The 21,657-nt window shown below is 39.5% G+C and overlaps 1 protein-coding gene across 2 annotated transcripts in view; it reads right to left on the bottom strand.

Moving 5' to 3' along the window:
- The window catches only part of sema4ba (sema domain, immunoglobulin domain (Ig), transmembrane domain (TM) and short cytoplasmic domain, (semaphorin) 4Ba), a 95,408-nt gene that overhangs the window by 60,026 nt on the left and 13,725 nt on the right, over positions 1-21,657 (bottom strand). Inside the window, exon 1 of one of the 2 annotated variants that reach the window (XM_049574626.1) lies at positions 5,385-5,484. The exons of the other annotated variant lie outside the window; for it this stretch is intronic. The gene's annotated coding sequence lies outside the window, so the exon portion shown is untranslated. Of the gene's footprint in view, positions 1-5,384; positions 5,485-21,657 lie in introns of those variants that run through there. 2 annotated transcript variants of the gene reach the window in all.

Raw genomic sequence — 21,657 nt, forward strand, 5'->3', positions numbered from 1 at the left:
TAAGTCACAGGCACACGCTGTGTAACAATGTGCTGCCCACAGCCCCCACTGATATTATTTTGCGCGACGAACCCTTCATATAATAACATAACAATATACTATTTATGGTGTTATGTCATCGTGTCATTTCTGTCTCTACATGGTCACGTGTTAACAATTCTCCTCTGCTCTCTGTATCGCGCACGGCAGAGTTCCGACACACACACACAGGTGAGCACGCTACAGCAGCTCGGGCCGCATTTTCCTGACCAAACCTGACCCCGAGCCCGGTGCAGTTTGTCAGCTGACAAAGTTATTGTTATGGACACTGTGTAAATAACCATCAACAGACTGCTGTTACGCACAGACAAAGAGCTGCTCGCACAGCAGCGCAGCACAGCACTCGTGCTGAGCTTGTGTTGCATTCAGGCGTTGTCACGTAAATAACAACTTCCAACACTTAAATAGGTCATAGCACAAAACAGCAGCATGCCATGTGACTTTTTACTTTTATTATATTCAATAAAATTGTATGTTCCTAAATCTTGAGACACCTCATATGTAAGCTAGACAGACATTTCACCTGCTCATTACTGTGCACACATGTACTGTATGTACTTAGTCCTAAAGAGCCCTTCTGGTGCCAGTAGATACATAGAAACATTCCAGCAGGCTGTGCTTTGCAAGCATACAAAAAAGTTTCACGCATGTGAAAATTATTTTTCATGCGTGTGCTTCACCTCCGCTGCTACAACTCCATCCTAGGGGAAACACTGCTGTGTGCATTTTGTGCAACAGGTGGATGTGGTAGTCTACTAGTAGAGTAGAGAGAGAGCTAAGTAGCGTTGAAGTAGAGTAGAGCAGGGCAGAGAGATGGAAGCAAAATATATTAAACCCGGTGTTAATACAGCAAAACTGGAGAGAGGAGTGAAAAATAAATAGAGGTCGGCATGGCTCAAGTAGGGCGCAAAATTATAGACGGAGAACGATTGACAAATTTTTCACTTTAAGCCCTGACACTGTCATTTTTGTGTAGGAATTAAGCTATAATACATGACATATGTTGTTTTAATTAATAAATACAGTGTGAATAAAGATTACATAACATAAAAATAACTGCAGTCTTTGTTATTTGATAGCCGCTTAAATTAAACAATTTTTATAGGGCAAGTAAAAGCTGACTTCGGGCAAGTAGATCTCTGATCAACTTGCCCGACCAGGCAAGTGAAAAAAAAACCTTAGCGTTGAACCCTGAATATGGAAGTTACTTAAAATGCACATCCCTAATCTACACTATCATTTAAAATAAAAAGTTTTGTGGGTTTGAAAAGGGTTTGGATACGCAGCATCAGTTTACGATGGTCAACTCATCGGCAGGCCATGGCTTATTATTAAGGTATTGTCTGATAAATGATTTGACCAATATCAGTCAGGTGCATTTTATCCTCAGGGTGACCTAAACCATGCTGGATTATTGTTAAAATAAAGATGAAAGTAGTTGATTAGTCAATTGACAGAAAAATAAGCTGCAACATTTTAATAAATGGTTCATCTATTAAGTCATTAAGCCAGTTATTGTGGCTTCTCAAATGTGCTGCTGATTTTCTGTGTCATATCTAATAGTAAATGAAATATCTTTTAGATTTTGAGTGTTGCTGGCAGCATCTTGGACTTAAGAAATTGTCATGGTAATTTTTCACAACCTTCTGACATTTAATAAACAAATGAAAATAAATGTATGAAAGAAATAATCAAGAGATTAAGGGATAATGATAACAATCAGTTCCAGCCCTACTTTAAGTCTGTATTAAACCATGGTTTGTTTTGTAAATCTAATGGGAAAAAAAACAAACTAATGTTAAACTAAACAGTATACTCATTTAATATTTCCTAACTGTAGTAAAGGTGGATGAGCTGTCCGGAAAAGTACCAGCTGAGGTGGCACATTGTGACCCACAACTAAGGTGAATGAGTCATTTTGGCTTTGAGTGTGACTGTTTCAGCATGTTGGATGGTGTGTAATGTACCTAGCATATGATCTATCACACTCTTCTCAGATGGTCTGGTGTATGTAGGTGGGATGTTGAGGTTTTTCATCCGGTGCTTTGTCTGTTTGGGAAAAAATGAAGCTGTGATGGCGCAGCATGACACAAGCAAAGGCATTACTCCACCACTTCTGACATCGTAGCTCTCCAGCAGAGAGGGTTTGTGGGATGAGTGCCCTCTGGCAGGGAGGTGATGCCAACGAACAATCCCTGGGGTTTGTGTGTGAGAGCTTTTCAGCCATCTACGTGACTCACCCCTGGTCCTTTCATTAGGCTGTTGCACACATGCTCATTTTCTCTAGGTCACCATACTATCTATTACTCACCAGTCTGAAACCACTGCTGGAGTTCCCAGTATTACCAGTCACACGCCTGCTGCATCATCATACTGTAAGTGTGGCTTATCACACCAGGCTCTCTTTCAGGTGCTTGTTGTGCATGTGACTGTTTTCCCCTCAATCCTTTCATAATCTGTGTTTATCTTTATAAAGAGAAATATGTTTGTAGTGGCCTGACTGCCAAACTATTTATTGGATTAACAATTTGTCAAACCAGAGCCAATGGCACAGCTCCAAAGCTGCTTGAAATTCAACAGACAGCGAGAGGAACAGCTCGGATGCTCCTCAGGTGGCCCTCCCTGTCCATGGCAGCAGCTCAACTTTCCTGTATTTTATACCACACGTCCCCCTCCCCCACACATGCACACCCCCACTACCACATAGCGTAACAACCATGTCCTCCTCTGTGCAACAGAGGGAGAATTTAATCAAGTAATTATTTGTCTTCTCGTGGCAAGAAATTGGATTCACCAGTCCAGCAATGTCTGTATGATTTCTCAAAGCTCATGTCATAGACGACATGTAGGCAATATGGCCTCATATACTGTGAGACGACATAAACTTAACGGATATTTTAACTCTGATACTGCTGCATATTTCCCTTTAAAATTGCCATTTGTATCAAGTCACTCTAGATGCAGTAAATCAATGAGCAGGATGGCTGTCTGGCAATATCAGACTGAAACTGTTGAATCAATAAATATCCTGAATATAACTATATCTAATTAAGTGAATAATCCAAAAAATTATCTTGTGTGGTTATTTTATCTATCATTCTTCTAAAATTCTTATCTACCATATCTATCAATCTACCTTATCTATCTATTTATGAATCTATCATCAAAGTCCTATGAAAACCATTTATTTCATGAGCTAAGAAAGCAGCAACCGGCTTTGACACAATGCTTTTTTTTCAAATAATCTAAGAGGTTTTTATTTATTTTATTTTTTTACCACAAGAATGAGGGAATTTTTTAAACAAGTAAAAAATTTCAAAATCACCTAGTGTAGAAATATATTGTTGATTGGACAGTGACGTGTACAGTACACAGTTTTTCCACTGAACTTCTTTTTAAGAAAATCAAATATATATAGTATTCTAAAGCTGCAAGAATAAGTCGATTCATCAGTTAAGCTATGGACAGAAAATAAATCAGCAACCAATTTGATAACCATTTTAAGTTAAAAAAAAACACTCCCTGGTTTGAGCTTTTCGAACGTGAAAATCTTCTGCTTTTTCTTTTCATATAAAATATATTAATTATCTTTGAGTTTTGATCGGACAAAACAAGACATTTTTGACGTCCCCTTGGCTTTATAAATTGTGTTGTGTGATTTTTCAGTTTACTGATGATTTATAGACCAAATCAACAAACATGAAAAGAAAATCGTTAGTTGCAGCCCCTAAGGATATTTACTGATATATGACAGAATATTTCATACATTTCAAGCACATTGCCCACAGTCAGAGGACATTATAAAGCCACCAGGAAGTGAAAGACCCGAGCTGATCAGAGAACAGATTCACTACTTTACATGTCACACACTGAAATGAGCAAAAACATTTAAACAGACAACCCCACATGGGACGCCGATTTGTAATTATTTCAGACCCCACAGCACATTTAACATCATTTATTACCTAGTAGGTGGTAATAGCTTAAAGCCAAATGCAATCATACCAAATTGGCAGTTTCAGTAGTTAATAACACAACTGATGCGATGACGTTACCTCGACTTTCAGGTGTTTATGATGAAGGTGAAAATGACTAAGGAGGATATTTGCTTTCAGTTTCAGCTGTCCATTAATTGCACACATGCTGTGACTAGACAGTCTATTTTTCAGCAAACGCAGAAGAATAATGGCCTCAAGGATCATATGATGTGTATCTGCTGAGTCTCAAAGACCAATTACCTGCACTGTAAACATGACCCCTTCCCTATGGGGAAATCATAAAATGACCCTAAAAGTACCACATGGTGTCTCTTGACTTGATCCAAGCTGGGACCCCTCTCCAGAATATACCCAGATCCCAATGGGGGTAATGAGATTGTGATGAAGAGATGTGTTAGATCATGAAGCTGATTACAACAAAAGAGAAATGTTTTAATGTACTGAGGGACATAACCGAAATGAGTGATGACTCAAATGCAGGGAGAATCCTGAGGATGAATTAGTTATAAGGCCATCTACATGTGGGGCAGACGAGACATGAAATATTAAGTTAGCATCTGATATAGTGCAAGAGTTAAGGTTAAACAACTCCTGAAAAATCGCCAACTGTACATTTACAACCAACCCTCTGTGGTCCTACGCAGGAACTACACATCCCTTTGGAAGACAATGACGAAGAAAGAAAAGTGTTTGGCTAAGCATCTATGTAACACACCGTAAGTCACTGTTTAATTTCTGTGGCAGTAAGAAATCTGCATGCAGATAACACCCACCGCATCATTCATCTCGGCTACATGACTGTCATTGTACACGCCCAGTTTTTTTTTTATAGAGCAGATGAATCAAAGTGAGACATATGTGCCAAGGAAGTAAGATAAATAATTATCTGAGGCAAATCTATTATTTTTTAAGAATCAAAAAGTAAAACAGAGTTGCAGTCTTGTAAAAGATTATTATAGAAGTGAACAAAAAAAAGCTCTCTGTAATTTCTGATAAAACATGCCCAGGAGATGAGAGATGACTTCACACCTAAAGGTAATTGCAGCTTTCCACGACACATGCTGATTTACCTCTGAGCCAGCACGGGATCCGTCTCATCTTTACCATGGAAACCAACACCATACTACAGTACATGCACACACACTGAGGGAGCAATTGCCATGGCATCCAGCACCGTGGCGACAAGAAGCTTTCAGCGACCAGACCAATTTACTCAGCAGCTAACTGGACACTCAGTCAACCTTCTGTCTATCACTCCCCATTTCACTCCCCCCTCCTCCTCCTCTCTACTCCCTTTTTCCTCTCTTTTTACAATACGTTTCTTGTGTCATGAGCCAGAAGAATTACCTTTTATCAGCAGAGGACAAGGTCTTGCAGTGCTCAGTAGGAGCGGCTCTCTGTCGAGCGGTGACAGAGGAAAAGAAGCTCTGCAGGGATCCCGAGAGATGCCCAGGGATGCAGCTGAACCGGCACCGCACGCACGCATCCACCACCACTATCACCACCAGAGAGAGCAGCAGCGGCAGTAGCAAATCGGAAGGGGAGGGGAATAAAATATAAAAAAGCAGGAGAGGGGGTTGCTCTATCAGCAGCAGGAACATTACATCATAGGCTGCCTCTGTGGAAGGGTGGGAGAGGAGTGGACGGAGAAAGGGAGGTGCTCCTTGTAGCTGCACTCTCTCTGTCACTGCTGAGCTCTTTTCGGTGCATGCACAAGTCCAAATTCAATATTTATGATATGGTAACTGTAAAATGCCCTCAGTGGTTAGAGCCAGACCCATGAAATAATTAGATCAACTGCTCTTAATTGTGTACGATCACTGGGGTTTGTTGTCAGAATGAATATAAGATGATGCACACTATAATGTGGCTTATCCCTTTGGGGCACAGGCTGTGTGTGTGTGTGTGTGTGTGTCCAGTGAAGGGAGCCCACACAATGTCTGTCCTGTGTGGTAATTCGATTGCGTGACAAGTGCTTGCTACCAGAGCTCAAAAAGCATGCTGATATTCAACCTCTGAAAAAGGTCATCTGAGATTCCTTGCGGCAGTTGTCAGTGGATAGGTACAAATGTTGGGGCAATGATTATATTTAAACTTGGCTGTCACAACAGATCTGTCAAACACTGCTGAGTGAATGTGCCAATGCTTTGAGCACATCTGGGAGGCTGAGTCCGACCATAATGGGACGGATGTAATGGTTGTCTTTTCCCAGCGGTCAGCTGTTAACCACCTAAACGCTGATGCACCACAGACCACCGCCACAGACAACAATACTCCCAACAATGGTTAGGCAGAACCACATGAGCTCAATGGTGCCTAGCAAATACAAACACACACCCACAACTATGTACATGCTGTCAAAAGGACACACATTACTGAACCATGCTGGACTAAACACATTCAAACAGCAGGAAATAACAACACTGCATCTGCCAGCTGCAACCAGTTGTTTTGAGCACAGTGCAAAGTTCTGTCTCATTTGGACTTTCACTACTGCACAGTTACAGTAAGACCATTGAAATGGTCCTCAAATTCTTCTACATGGACTTTTTGTAAACAGAAAGCAATCAAACAGCAGGGCTGCAACTAAGTTATTTCCATTATTGATTATTCTGCTGATTATTTTGCCAATAAATTGATTAATCATTTGAAATCCCCAGCTTGCAAATCCCTTGTTTTGTCCAGGCAACATTTCAAAACCCAAAATAGACCCTATATCATACAATCATAGAAAATAAAAAAAGAAAAGCAGCAAATCTAAAAATGTGAGAAGCAAAAAATAATTTACACAATTAATCAGCTATCCAAATTGTGTGTTTTTAATTTTCTGTCAATAAATGAATTGGTTTGTCGTTTCACGTCTAATCAACACAGATTTAAATGACTAAGTAATTTAAAAGGGGTCACTTAGGTTTTGTTCAGACTGCCAGCCAAAATATATTTTTTTCATATCCAGGTTATATCCAAATTGATTTGAAAAACTCCAGACAGCAAGAAGACCACATGAAATTCAATTTTTGCAAATCGGATTTGAGCTACATTTGGAGATGGTTTGAAATGCCATTCCAATCTGAATTCCACAGACACGGACAGTCTGGCCAGTGAAACCGAATTTCAAAGTGTCTTTCCTGTCACTTGTAGCAAGACACACTATGTCAACATCAAATCCAGAGTGACAGAAATGTTGAGCAGAAACACGGGGAACAACAGTCCATCGATGGACGCCAAAATAAATTGTCTGCTGGCACTATCTGCACCGTGACTTGACAGTGTGAATGTTTGGAGGGTAAAATCAGGGGCCTCCGTTTCTCATGATTCCGTCCGTGCTGGAAAGCCACATCACCGGCGTAGCTACGTAATTACTGCCTACTTCGTTACCACAGCAACCCATGCAGATAGATTACTGATGTCTGGACACACAAATCTAATCAGGACACTTGCATATAACAGTGTAGACAGTCTGTCTTAAAGAGATGATTTGAAAAAAAAAAATCAGATTTGCCTGCAGTCTGAATATAGCCTCAGAGTGCAAAAATCATGGAGAACTGCTTTAAGATTTTTCGCTCATTGGTTTACATTTGCATTAAAACAAGTCTCTCATCAATTCCTGTCTGTGGCCGTTTCCAGCACAAGCTCTAATTAACCAGCCAAAAGCAACCTGTGGCACACCAAACATAAAGACAAACCTACTAAGTGTCCAGGCTGAAACAAGCTGAAGACACAAATATTTCTGTAATAAAAAATAGGTCCAAACCCACGTCTGAATGTATTTACTGGGAAAACCACTTGTTGTTACTATTACTACTAATAGTGATAATTATTCCATCTGCAATGTATAATATATTCTGTGGCACAGCAGTCAATAGATAAAGTAAACAGACTGCAATGTGTTGTGTAAATGGACTGCAGCTGTGTTCTCCCATACAGTGTGACATCTGTCACAACCCAAACAATGTACACTAGCTATTAGATAAGTGGGTTGCACAAAGATGCATATCTGTTGTTTAAAGCAAGGAATCAATGTGCAAACAACACAATAAAGATCTGTATTGTGCTGTGACTCTGCCTAGGTATTGGTTTTACCCTGTAGGTCCACAGGTAAGCAGACTTGGAAGAGGACCAGCTCTGATACATATGCTTTAATCACTTTTTTAATGATGAAGCCATTCTAATAAAGGCATTTAAATGATTTAATGATTTAAAAATTACGTATTATTGTTCAAAAAGCTAACATTCATATTCTTAAACCGAGATGAACTTGCAGCTGGGCAGGGATCTGGTGATTGTACAGTCAAGACATTGGACTAAAGCTGACAGATCACAAGGAAATATTGCATTTGTGGAGGCTATTTAGCTAGTAAAATCAATATCTGAATCAAAATCTCCTCTTTTATTTATTTAGCATCGACATGCTCTATAAATACACCAAGAAAACAAACTTAAGGGTTAGCGTGAGTTTGAACAGTGACAGTTGTTACAGCATGTTTCAGCAGTCAAGCCCTGAATGGCAGCAATGACAGACCACAGAGACCTCTAATTTAAGGCCTGATGGCCAGCTAAAGAATGAAGCCTGACCGTATATTCATGGTCAACTCACATCCGCCATCTGTAATCTGTACTGAGTGCACGCCATGCACATCATGTTCCCCACACAAAAGAAAACTATGAAAAGTTATGACTGACATGCAGTGCGTGCGAGCATTGTGAAAACTGAAAAATAAATTATTAGGCCTAAATAAAACAAGTGTTGTTTTGCTCAATCACAGAGCAAAAAACTCTCAACACAGATCCACCATTACAACTTGCAGATGTGACCTTCACAAACCAGTAACAATACAATCTCAGTCACAAACAGAGGGAGAAAATAAAGGAGTACTGTATGTGCCATGGAGACCTTAATAAGTGTGACAGTGGAAGCAGAAAAATCAATCTAACTGCTCTTTTGTCCATCTCTCTCATTCTAAACTGGAGCGTACAAAATTCCTCACATGCCAAGTATTGTAGGTCGGCTGGAATGCAGACTGAGCTCGGACGAGGCTGTGTGATTTCCACTGTGTGTGACACCATTCAGAGGATGACGCCCGAGGAAGGAGGGTACCCCAGAATGTAAACAGCACTCCAGATGGAGCTGACCTTTGCTAACACAAATTGGCTGAACCCCTTATGACCGTAGGGAACAACAGCTTTGAAATATTATTGCTGCAGCACACAGACTGTCATTCTACTTTCCCCATGAAAAGCTCCTTTCCCAACAAGCTGCTCCGTTTCACTGTTGCAAACAGATTCAAGCACCTCACTGCAAAAGGGTAAAAAAAAGAAAAAAACAATGGTGTTATTGAGAGATGAGGGAGTGACCTTGACATGAGACCAACTCAAGGAACATAAGAAGCCATTTCTGCGGTTTCAAATATAAATTGTAGAAGATATGAATGTCAGCATTATAACACAACCGGATGTGAAATTTGGACAAACCACTTATGAGCATCAAATAAAAAAGCACAGATGTGGTAACACTTTGATTGATGTTTCCATTACAGCATGTTCATTGTGTCTGGAAAAAAAGTCCCCATTCGCAGCTCCGTGGAATATATTTAGGATGTATTTATAATTTATGTATTCAATCTGCAGCTTGTACCAGCAGGGCAAGCGCTGAGTAAAAGCTAAAAATCTCACTGGAAAAATTTGCAACTATTTATAGCACTACTACTAATATTCATAATTATGAATAATTAAAAAGTGAGTTTGCAAGTGTTAGAAAGACCACACAAATTAACAAAATCACGATTTTGTTTACCACTTATAAATATTAAAATGCATATAACCATGTTCTCAAAAGCTGCAGAAGCAATCTACTTTTATGATCCAATTTAAGAAAATATCCCCTGAAGGGTTAGGTGTCAATGAATTATTCAAATTTCACACATGCAGGGAGAGTTGGTCAACTGTGATACATGGTGTTGATTGATCACACTTAGCTGCTGCATCCCCGCTCCCTTCCCCCCTCACGGGCCCCCGAGACTACTTCTGAAATTAAAAGGTCAGAGGTGATTGGCAGTTCCCCCTCTGCAGCAACTGAACAGCAGCAGGGATAATCAACCATTATGACATACACTCTCATCATGCCATCATGTCACATGCAGTAGAGGATGCTGAGGTGACATGAACATTAGTGTAGCAATATCAAGCCTCATGCTTATTACTCAGGCAGGAAAACAACAGTGGCATTAATTGTGAGATGGTTAATGCAGTGCACGAACAGATCTACCAAACTCTGTTCATAAAATTAAAGACCAAGACGGTTTATATTCTTGATGAGAGCAGTCTAGGAAATCTAAAATTAAGATATCAATAAATGTTCTCATATAACAGTGGTATCATTGTAAAGTAAAAATTTAAAGTAAAGACAAAAAGAAATATAAAAAAATTGTCCCCTTCACATGATAAATGTTGCTGTCTTAGCAGGCGATTTCCATAGACTGCATATAAAGATGGATGACACATCTATACTGTACAAAAATGCAGCCAAACTATCTCGGATATGTTCACTTCCATCTTGCGTTGGTGCCATTACTTGGAGCTAGAGTCTGCACAGTAGTGATATCTGCAGTCTCAAATTCCCGCCCACACACCAATCCAACCAACAGTGAGTAGCCCTATTGATCATGAGCACACTGATTGGCACACACAGCTGTCATCATGACTTTAAACCCATTTTTATAGCATCAAAAATCTAATTAAAACCAAAGTTATATTTATATATAAAAAAAAGAACACTTGAACATACATCAGCATGATGAGAAGTGCCTAAAATGACACAAGCTATTATGCCATTGTGGAAAAAACACATTTGACATGGTCCTTGATGTTTTAGTTTGGCCTATGTCCCATCCACTAACATGGAGGGTGCAGGGTTTATGACCTATACTGCAGGCAGCCATAACAAGGCAATTGAGATGTTCTGGCCTCATTTCGGGGGAGCTGTCATGCCATCCATCTTTATTATACAGTCTATAGTCATTTCAGTCATTATTCAACTCTGGCTCAACTAAAAACATAAACACAAGTCCTACTGTATGTCTCTGTACACACACCAGCAGGAAATAGCTTAAACATTTGTTTAAAAAAAAAAGTGTTACTCCAGTGGCCTCAGTGAATAAACAAGCTCTTCTTATGTAAACTTCTTTGTCTTTCTTAACTCCGACCACATCCATTTGCACATTACTACATATCCCAGCTTTCAACAATCACACAGTTGCCTTGAAAGTTTTATGAAGGGAAATCACATAGAGTGTTTATTCATAGTGGGATCAACAGTACTAGAAAGCCTTTTACATAGAGGATCATTTATCATCATTGATAGAAATATTTAATATAAAATGTGGTTTAACTAACTTATGTTTACATTTTTTAAATTTGACATGTTATGGTATATTTATTTTAGTAATTGTGCATGACTAATATTTCTTAAAATACCTGAAAATCTTTATAAAATCCCCCCTGCAGAACTCCAAAGTAGGCTTGGGCGATATCTATTTTTTCATACCATCCTACTCTCCTGACATTTCACCAGGGTATACGGTATATGAAGGTATTTGTGGTACAAAAAAGAACAAAACAAAACAAAAACAAAAAAACATACAAAAACTGCAAAAGCTGAGCTACTGATAATAGAAGTTATTATAACACTGTCTGACCTACAATGCAAACACCCATAGAATAATGGATATACAGGAAATAAGCACTGTTGTTGCTGGAGGACCTGATGACACAAGTTGCCGCAGCACAAAGTGACACATCAGCAGGCTAAAGATGTTCATGTGTTAAATTAAATCATGTGACTAATAGACTGCTTTTGCAGATGGAAGAAGTCATCTTAAGATAAAGTTAGTGGCAATACTGCCAAACAGGGGCAGAGGCATTATTCTTTTTTCCAAATCCTGTAACATTAATCCCCACCACTCACAGTCGCCATCTTTTCATGGCTCAGCTGCCTCTTCCACCAATAGAGACTGAGCTCAGGTGGCGTGTGCTGTGCACCTCAATACATCCTCTCAATACATTTCCTCATCACTTTATAGAAAGAGGGGAATTTGTATTTTTGATGGTATTGAAAATCATACCTTCTGGATTTCTAAATACCTCAGTATATTGTGATACCTTGATACAGCCCAAGCCCACAAGTACCCCTACACCCCCACTTGAGAAACACCGCTCTAGCTTATTTATAAACGGGTAGTCTGTGCAGATGCCACCGTCAGTAAAAAGATGAAGGGCGACAGTTGCAACTTATTACTTTGTCTTGGAATAGTGATCTTAATCCCTGGTATGTAGCGCTTACAGCTGAAAGATAACAGAGCTCTGCCCTTGGCACCCTTCTCCAGGGTCTCACGGGGGTCTGGTCCGTCCGGCTGCTCTGATAAAGCTCTGGCAAAAAAAAATTACAACCATGCCGCTCTTTGGTATTTGACCATGTGCTTGAGTAAGGCTAACTGAAGACAGCAATCCATAAACATGAATATATTTTTACTTCTTAAGACTGGCCCACACTAACAGGTTTTTCAAATCTTAACTCATGTTAAAAATGTGAGAGAGAGAGCCCTAACATAACGACATGCAATGAAAATTTAAACAGTTTTGTTCCTATAGTGAGCATAGAACGACAATTTGACCGAATTAGCACACTACCAAAATACATAGGCCACAGACACGAAGCATCGCATAGGCGAAGTGAAAAACAGTTTTTCACCTGATATGCAGACTCCATCTTTTTATTTGTAGCATGGAGATGTGTTGTGTGCCAGCTTACTCTGTGTGCTCATTGAATTTTGCCAAGTAATAATGCAGCTGGGGTTTGGAAGCATTGTGTTAACTGATACTGATATAATTAACTGGGCCTCTAAGTACAAGATGCATTGACGTGACTGGTTTATTTTAATGTGAAATGCAAAACGCCCACAAGGTTGCTTTGCTGCTTCACATTACCCCGGTACAATAAGGTATTCATTCTATCATTTTTAAACAGATTATGCAGAGCTTGACGCTAACTTTTTTCCCAAGGAGCACATGTGCTCCTAAGTTGAAAAAGTAAGGAGCGCACAAAGAACTTTAGGGGCACAATGTAAATTGATCAAATAATGTGTTTTCCATAATAAACGTGATGCAAATAGACATTTACAAGCAAAATTATTTAATGAATTTGTATACAAAATGTACAGAAAGGTAAAATCACCAAGTTTTGAAAAAGTATTGCAATTTAATTTTGTCTTTAATGTTATTATCTTATATATATTATCTTTGCAATATAATTATCTTATATAATGTTATTACTATCCTAAAACATTCTCCAGGTCCTCTGAAACTCCGCAGGACTTATTTCCACCCTGCCCAGCAGCGGTGCCGTGGCGAACGGTCCCTAACTGCGGGGAGAATGGAGCAGGCTTCCCCGTAGGTCCGCCGCTTCCTCCACACTTTGACTTATTTCCACGCTGCCAACAGTGGGACTTATATTCATTGTGCCGACAGTGGCTTGGAAAACCGCCCCGTCACATGGGAAAGAGGGAAGGTGGTTGGAGTTCCTCCAACATTTACGGTTAGATTATCATATTTTTTATTGACAAAAATATAGGCTGCTTCGGCTGATTTTTTTATGCGCATATGTGCCCCTAAATATTTTTTACAGTTCACACACACCTATTTTTAGTCACAAATGCGAGTGAAACGCTCGCACTGTCAAGCCCTGTTATGCTCATTTTTTAAACAGTGATATGTGTTTTTTATCTGTTGAATGGCCACAGAGCTGTGTGTAGAGACAAAAAATAGAACAGTTGCAAAACGCAGCACTGAGCTGCATGATGCCTGCATGGGCAAGCACTGCTTCTGTGGTCAGTATAGCTGCTTTAGTTGATTATAATGAAAGCACTCTGCTACAGGCATGCTGCAGCAAACTAACGTAGCATCCATGCACCAGCATTTCAGCTGTAACAGATTCCATTCATGAATAACCAGAGTCCCTACTCTAAGAAGTAAGGAAAGGAAATCTTGCAAATCTCCTTTGCAATCAAACATGATTTAAGAATAAACAAACATGGTGGATGGCGGGCAAGACTACCTGTTAGTTTCTGCACTACTTTTAAGAAAAAAAATGACAAAGAAAAAAGGAAGAAATGTGGATAAAGTCATGGAGATGATGTGAAAATGGACTGTACATGTTAAAGTGCAAGCTGGAGATGAGTGAAGTCTGAGTTGAATCCCATTTGATATTGCCTTTTAGGGCTTCAGGACAACCTGCCATCCTCAGGGTTGCCCCTCATAACAAGATATCTGATTGTAAATATTGAACATGTTTAATATTTGCTATTTGAAATCAGGCAGCCAGGATGGACTTCCAAGCAGACTGGGGGATGTAAAAAACACTCTTAACAACATTCACACCATTGGAAAATTTTGCAAGATGGTCTTTGGAACCACCAAAAAGTAAGGGCTTTGACAGGGGGAAATCTGGCCCAACAACGGCTTGATTCTCTTTTAATTTTTACCCTGTATTACCCACCAAAAGACTAAAGTTCACGATGGATGTCTCATTTCCTTTTATGGTTTGCTTTGGTCAGCAGTTGAAACAGGTGTATTATTTCTGAGGATGCATAGCCAAGAGAAGAAATTGGACACCTCTTCATGACCTTGGGGTGATGAGAACTGGCGGACGGAAAAAAAGTGTGTTAAAAAACTTCATTACAACTTCACTACATCTACATCTGGGAAGTTCTTCTTTTTTTTGGCATTGACTGTAAAGTGAGTATTTCCTACTCCCATATATGGATTAACAGAACTGAAAATAGCTATGACATTATTCTGGAAACCCCTGATACCAGCAAGTAATCATTTTGAGAGCCGTCCCTTCTGATGCTGATCCAAGAGGATACAGGTAACCACTTTGGGCTCTTCTGTTACAGCCCTGCCTAACCAGTCACCTTGTTTACGGACTCTCACTGAAGTATCATGTTCTATGTTACCGCGGCAACACAGCGATTATGTTCGCCTCTCCATTCACGTCCCACTCTCGTCCCCCCAAGAAACACTCATCTTGTCACCACACTGAGTTGACAAAGCCAGCATATTACAATAACCATTGTTAGATTGATCTAAAGAAAGCTTGAGCCTCACGGCAAGGTGAAACAGGCAACATCAAACAGATCACCGCATCCATTAAAGATACAGAAATTTAAAGTTCTTTTTTAAAGCCATGTGACTGAGTGCATTAAAAATAGAGTTTAAGTTACTTTAAACATTAACAAGTGAAATGTGGCCTTTTTAAATATATCTTAATTTGACCAGGCTGTATTGCAACAGATAAAGTGTATAAAAAAAAAAACAAACAAAAAAAAAACACAAATATTTCAACTGTTGAAAAGTGGAAATAGGCAGTTTTTTTGGTTCAGTTTATCATAATGAAGTTAGTGTTGACTGCACATAATGTCAATAGAATAATGAAACCACTGGCTTTTAGACTGGTTCCCTGTAAGCCTTGCTTTGACTGTGCAATGCTGTCTGCCACCGGGGAAAATGAAAGCTCCATTTACAGCACAAAAGAAGTGTGTCAAACATCACGCATCCAAAACAGGAAGCTGACAGCACTTTGATTTTCACCAGTGGCTATCAGTAGCTATTCCCAGTTACCAAAGAGTATAATGTAAGTTTTTCTGCAGTTACTATTCTGAGTAGCAGAAATGGCGGATAATGGAACAACTGGAGTAATTGTGGAAAACAAAACAGTGTCCTGTGTTGCTAGTAGTTGATGAAATCTGATGAAAATGCAAAGCAACCCGGTTGTGTTTGCAACAGCTGTGCCAACAGTAATACCATTTGGATAAACTAGGGGGGAAGTTGTTTATTTCCACTTTAATTATAAGCACAAACTGCTGAAACATCCATATGTAATGTGAGAACCCTGTAATCTGAAAGGATAAGCAACAGCCATTTTATTCGTCCATCACATCTGTCCTGGCATTTAAGTTCATCAGTAATTTGCCATTAGTATCACATTGTTCTTTGGGATCTGACAGGCCTCTTTCACACTTTCCCAATTAAATTTTTTGTCCAAACTAGGAGCCTAAGACAGATGAGCGCATTTGCAGTCCTACTAGAGCCTCCCCTCCCCTGCACTTCTCAGTTCTCCTTCCCAAACTACACATTATTCTGTTTTTCTGTCTCTGGCTAAGGTGAGCACGGTGAGCAATGGTAATTTGAGGGCTCTACTTAAAAAGCAGGTATGCCAGGAGCACAGTGAACTGTAAGCACACTGCAAGCCTGTTTATTTGCTGCAAGCGCCTGCCTGCCGCACTTCTAACAACAGGGTGTAAATCCAATAAAAAAAGCAAATCAGCCGTTTCAATTTGAAGTTGGAGATCACAGGGGGCACACTTCTGATCAACAGCCAGGAATAATCCTATCTGTTTACTGCCTATTTGGAAACTTACAGTATATTCATCATGATCTGTGTGTACAATGATGCTAGAAATGTGAGCTGCTGTGTGCCTACTACTCAAAAGCTGAGTTTTAATACAAAATATGAAGTGAGTGACACTTCCTAGTTCACCTTTAGCTGATCAACTGAGAACATAATTAAGATTTTCACAGTTAGGGAAAGTTACATATGATAGACTGAGGCAAAAAGTTATGTAGCATCTCATCTCATGCACAGGTTAATTCATTTTATAGCTTATTTCTCACAAAAGTTAACAAAATAAATAAACAATGGCCATGCTGCAATGGCTAATAACTCTACTGTCTAACTCCTATATATAAATATTAAACCCCAGTGATCCATTTTAATAAAATGAGTTGAGGCAAACACTCAGTAGAGACGGCCTGATGTAATAATACTGTATATAAGCAGCAGAGAGCTGTAGGACTGTGCAGAGGGCTTCAACTGTGGCTTTATCATCAGTCTACCCTGAGTCATTTTATGAAATATTTAGGATATGTCGCATGCTAACAGTGGTGCAGGCACAAGTACATACTTCAGTCACATTAGGCAGCTTAGGTAGGAGTTGTATTTTTCGAAGAAATGAGGGTATGTTTCCCATTTCTAGATTCTGCAGAGTGGTATAGTTTTGCTGTCAAGTCAATAATTTGAAGTTAAAATAAAACCTCTTTGAACTACAAGAGAAAAAAAACAGCAAAATAACAGATATAGATAACAGAATGCAATAAAACAATTTAAACTGGCAGAAATAATACGCCTCAGTGATGATATTTCTGTCAGTGTCAATTCATTTAAAACAATCAGCTCAACATGATCTTATCTTAGCGTGCAATACAGATTCAATCTCAGTTGAGTTGTTGTATCAGCATTGATTTTATGTTGATCCAGAGTTAATCTGCAGGCTGTGTATCGACATCTATGATAAAATCTGTTAAAATTTGTTTTGAGCATACAGTGGAATGAGCTCAGAGGAAGGAAAATTGAATGGGAATAAAAACACTACAAGATGCAGCACAGATCTCTATTTAAAGAGCAGCACTTTCACTTCAAGTTAGTGAACAAACACTAAGAATAACACAATGTGAGAGTTTTCTGAGCACTTGCACTGCTGACAACATAAGCCCTGTTGCATTAAAGCCATGTGATGGGTTTTTGAGAGTATACCAACAACCAACAATGCTGAATTGGAAATGTTTATGTCACTATGCATCATTTCATTATGACTTTACATATTTTGATTTGTTACAATATTGTCAGTACAGATGTTCGGCAATAACAAAATACAGAAGGAATGGACCTATTTTCTTTATTCTGTGAGTTCTGAATTTGAAAAGGAGTAAATGTGGTGGTTGGATAAATCAAATCGGCCACAGGCAGCCTTTTCAACAGAGTTTGATGTTTGGTCACTGACACTGCCCTCCACACTGGAAAGATATGATTCTGATGCATCATGGAAACAACTGATACGATATTGTCCTGCTGTAAATCATCTGTAACTATTACAACCTCCTATTACTGCATCACAAGGACAGAAGTGCAGGAGTGAAAGTAGCTGCATGTAGTACACAACAGATTTAGAAACTGTGCCCTATTTCAGTGCATCATTCATTTATTCATTAAATAAAACAAAGTATGTTATAATACAAATAATACAACTCTATTACCACACAATAGCGACTCAAGATAAAATGTTCACATTAAAAATATAAATATATTGTGAACCTATTAAAATGTCTGACAACTTCACAGATTCCATGAACTTTTGTGAAGTTTGACATGTTTACATTTTGAGGGGAACATACCACAAACCAACAGTAGTCCAAAGTTAACTGAGGTTAAGCCAGACACTAAGTTGAAGTATTCAGTTTGTGCAAACTTTAAGTCCCATGCCAGGGCAGGCCTAATAATACACTGACCAGAGCAAGCGGGCCAAAGCTGGTGCAGCAGCAGCAGTTGAGGCCTCCATTTCTGTGCCTCGCCCAGAAATCCTCTCAGGTCACTCCTCTCTGCAGGCCTCTAAACTTAGCTCAGCCCAGAAACAGACCAGATCAGAGGATGTCTCCCTGCTGCTGGGTCGTGTGGCAACCCTTCAAAGGGTGCAAAGATATGTGACAACTGCTCACATCACACCACGAGCAGCATGGAACCACAACAACAGTTTAAATCCCCACGAGAACACGCAGTAGCCAGCAGGAAACATGAAGAAAATACTCCATCAGTGACTTAGAAAGGGTGAAGAATTACATAATTACATAATTAAAGATAGTTGCCGAGGAACAGTAATCTTTTAGCCCTAAATTCAAATGAGTGAGGGTGCAACTCTCTTCTGTACACCTGCATATATTCAACTTGGTCATGGTCAAAGTCACAAAAGCTGCAAAATTCTCTGTGGTAGCGTTACTCTTTTTAACTGTGACTTATCTTGGTGTCCAAAAAAAAAAAAAAACATTATCAATGCGTTCCACTACCCGTACTACCCGTCCAATTTTGCAGTATGCAAGCAAGCATGCTTTTCTGGCTATTCTGACCCACAATCCTCTGCACAGCGGAAGATTCGTTCCTGAGCCGCAAACAGATAACGGCTTGACAGCTGATTGACAGCTGTCAGAAGTCGCAATGATGGATGACAGCGCATTCAAGTACCTGATGACCAGTTCAACTGTAATAATACGAATATTGATTGTTTAAGTGAGCAAAATAATCATAAATATTCCCAACAAGAAAAGGAGATTACTATAAAAATAACAGTGACAGAGAAATGCAGATGTAATGTCACTGTCACAACTATAATATGTTACAAATTCCAATCTGTGCAGTTGTAACTTCTAAGTTAAACTACATACATTGCAAAGTAACAACAGCAGAGCTCTCTGGATCAATCTCCATCTCTGGCAAATTCAGTAAGCACTGTTTGGTTTGGGTCAAAGTGCAGGGCGTAATGTTATGAAAAAGTAGTATGTTCCAATTGTGTTCCTACTGCATGCAACAGTACATACTTTTCAAGAGCAGCTGCAGTACCTACTAAAAGTAAAAAGAAAAATGTCATGGTTTTGGGGGTGTTGGTGGCTTAGTCGATGGAGCGGTCACCCCATGTATAAGGCTGTTGCCGCAGCGGCCTGGGTTCAAATCCGGCCTGTGGCCCTTTGCTGCATGTTGTCCCCTCTCTCTCCCCCTTTCACACTCGGCTGTCCTATCAATTAAAAGGCAAAATGGCCAAAAAATATCTTAAAAAAAAAAAAAAAAGTCATGCTATGGGGCTCCATTAGTTAACAAACAATTCTCCGCTTTACTGTCAACACCTAATGATTTTAGTGTTTTATTGTGATAACTGCTGTGGAAAGACCAGCAACAGAAGCTCCAATAACAACAGTCAGTCCATGGCAGACAAGTCAAACCACGTGCAGACAGTCACTATCCCCTTCATACTACAACTGCCTTAATCATGTCACTCTTGTCTTGTCCCACAGGGAAATACAGCATACTTAACTCATTCACAGCTTCCAGGCCAGCTTGGACACCTGGTCAATACCAGGGATGTGACTGTAATACATTTTCCAGCAGATGAATAGGTTTCTGCACGTTCACTGAGTGGCGTGGACATTGATCTCGTCATTCTAATTAATAAAGACTCACGCAACCAGCTAAAGGCCATTTATTGGTTGTTGTGGATGACTCTGTAGTAGAGTGGACATATTTTTTGGCACGTGATACCGGAGGGCAGACATGTGCACTGGATAGACAATGTGCTAGAATACCAATGGTGTTAACCCAGTAATGAGCATCTGGTTGTGCCCAGCTCCAGGATCAATTAGTATGCAGCAACAAATAGAGTTGCCATGCAAATGTGATTTCAGGACTCTCTTTTCAGCAACAAGGATATTTAAAAGCTCTTTACTGATGTAAGCAATAAAAATGTATTCATATAGCAGTTACCGACCAAACAGGCAGAGTAAATGTTGGAAATGTACTTTTCTGCAAACCACAAAAAAGTGACATTTGTACGTTTTTATGTAGCGGATATGTTGAAATATGTTACATTTCAACAACGTTGTGGTTAACGCGCAGTTATGTTTAAGAACAAGAGCCACTTGGTTATGGTTAGGAAATGATCATGTTTCGGCCTAAAACGCCAGCTTTTGGTGGCACAATTGCGACTGGAAATGCCACAATGTTTGGCTAAAAAAACACAGGTTTTGTCATTTGTTGGTCTTCACCACTGGTCTGCAGCTTTGCAGCCATCTTGCCACAGTGTCACGCTGTCCACAAGTCAGCTCATATACATGTAATCAGAACTACGTTACTTTAGAAACCTTGATATGATACATATGAAACGTGAAAATGCCAACAACAAACATACAATGCCAACATTTTCTTCTGGTGCATGGGGTGTAAAAACAGTGTTGTGTGCCGATTTTCTTTACAGGATCATCACCAAAGACACCAGAGAGACCTCTTCTGAGTTCTTCATGATTACAACGTGCACATGATTTCCAGAGTCTTAATTTCAGAATTGTCTGTCAGCTAAACATTGGATGATCTTGCCAAGGGCATCAACACTGCCATGACGACCAGCAGTGTATACTCAGACCTAAGCTAGTCAACAGGCCCTAGATTATGAGTTCAGACAGTGATCATGAATCATGCAATTAATTGTAGTGACTTAGTCTGTAGGAGACGCACCTGAATGGTGGATGGATTAAACAATGTCAGATCTGCTTGCTTATTCAAACATACAATTATATTCACTGAAGTGTGACTACAGAAAACAGACTGTACATTTTCCTCTGCATTGACTCTGAGATGGAGCTGCAAAAAGCACTGCATGGCTTGAGCCTGACCTCTCAGAGGATTTTAAAATGGATGCACTCACACACAACAACAAACAGGTTGTTCATAGTGCTAGAACAGTGTTGAGAGGTTATAGAGAGGTTAAAAGGAAGCTTATTAGCGTCCGGTGCAACCACACAGACAGAGATACATTATCATTAACAACCTCCGCACCAGCAGAAATTGATGAGAGCACACAGTTAGCTCCTTGTGCAAGAGTTGAGTGTTTTTTTAATGTATCAACCTGACGTACATCAGAGTAAATACATTTTACTTTAAAAAAGTAAATTTAAAAAACAAATCTATAAAACA

Source organism: Epinephelus fuscoguttatus, linkage group LG4, assembly GCF_011397635.1.
Source record: "Epinephelus fuscoguttatus linkage group LG4, E.fuscoguttatus.final_Chr_v1".
In the NCBI taxonomy this organism is placed as follows: Eukaryota; Metazoa; Chordata; class Actinopteri; order Perciformes; family Serranidae; genus Epinephelus; species Epinephelus fuscoguttatus.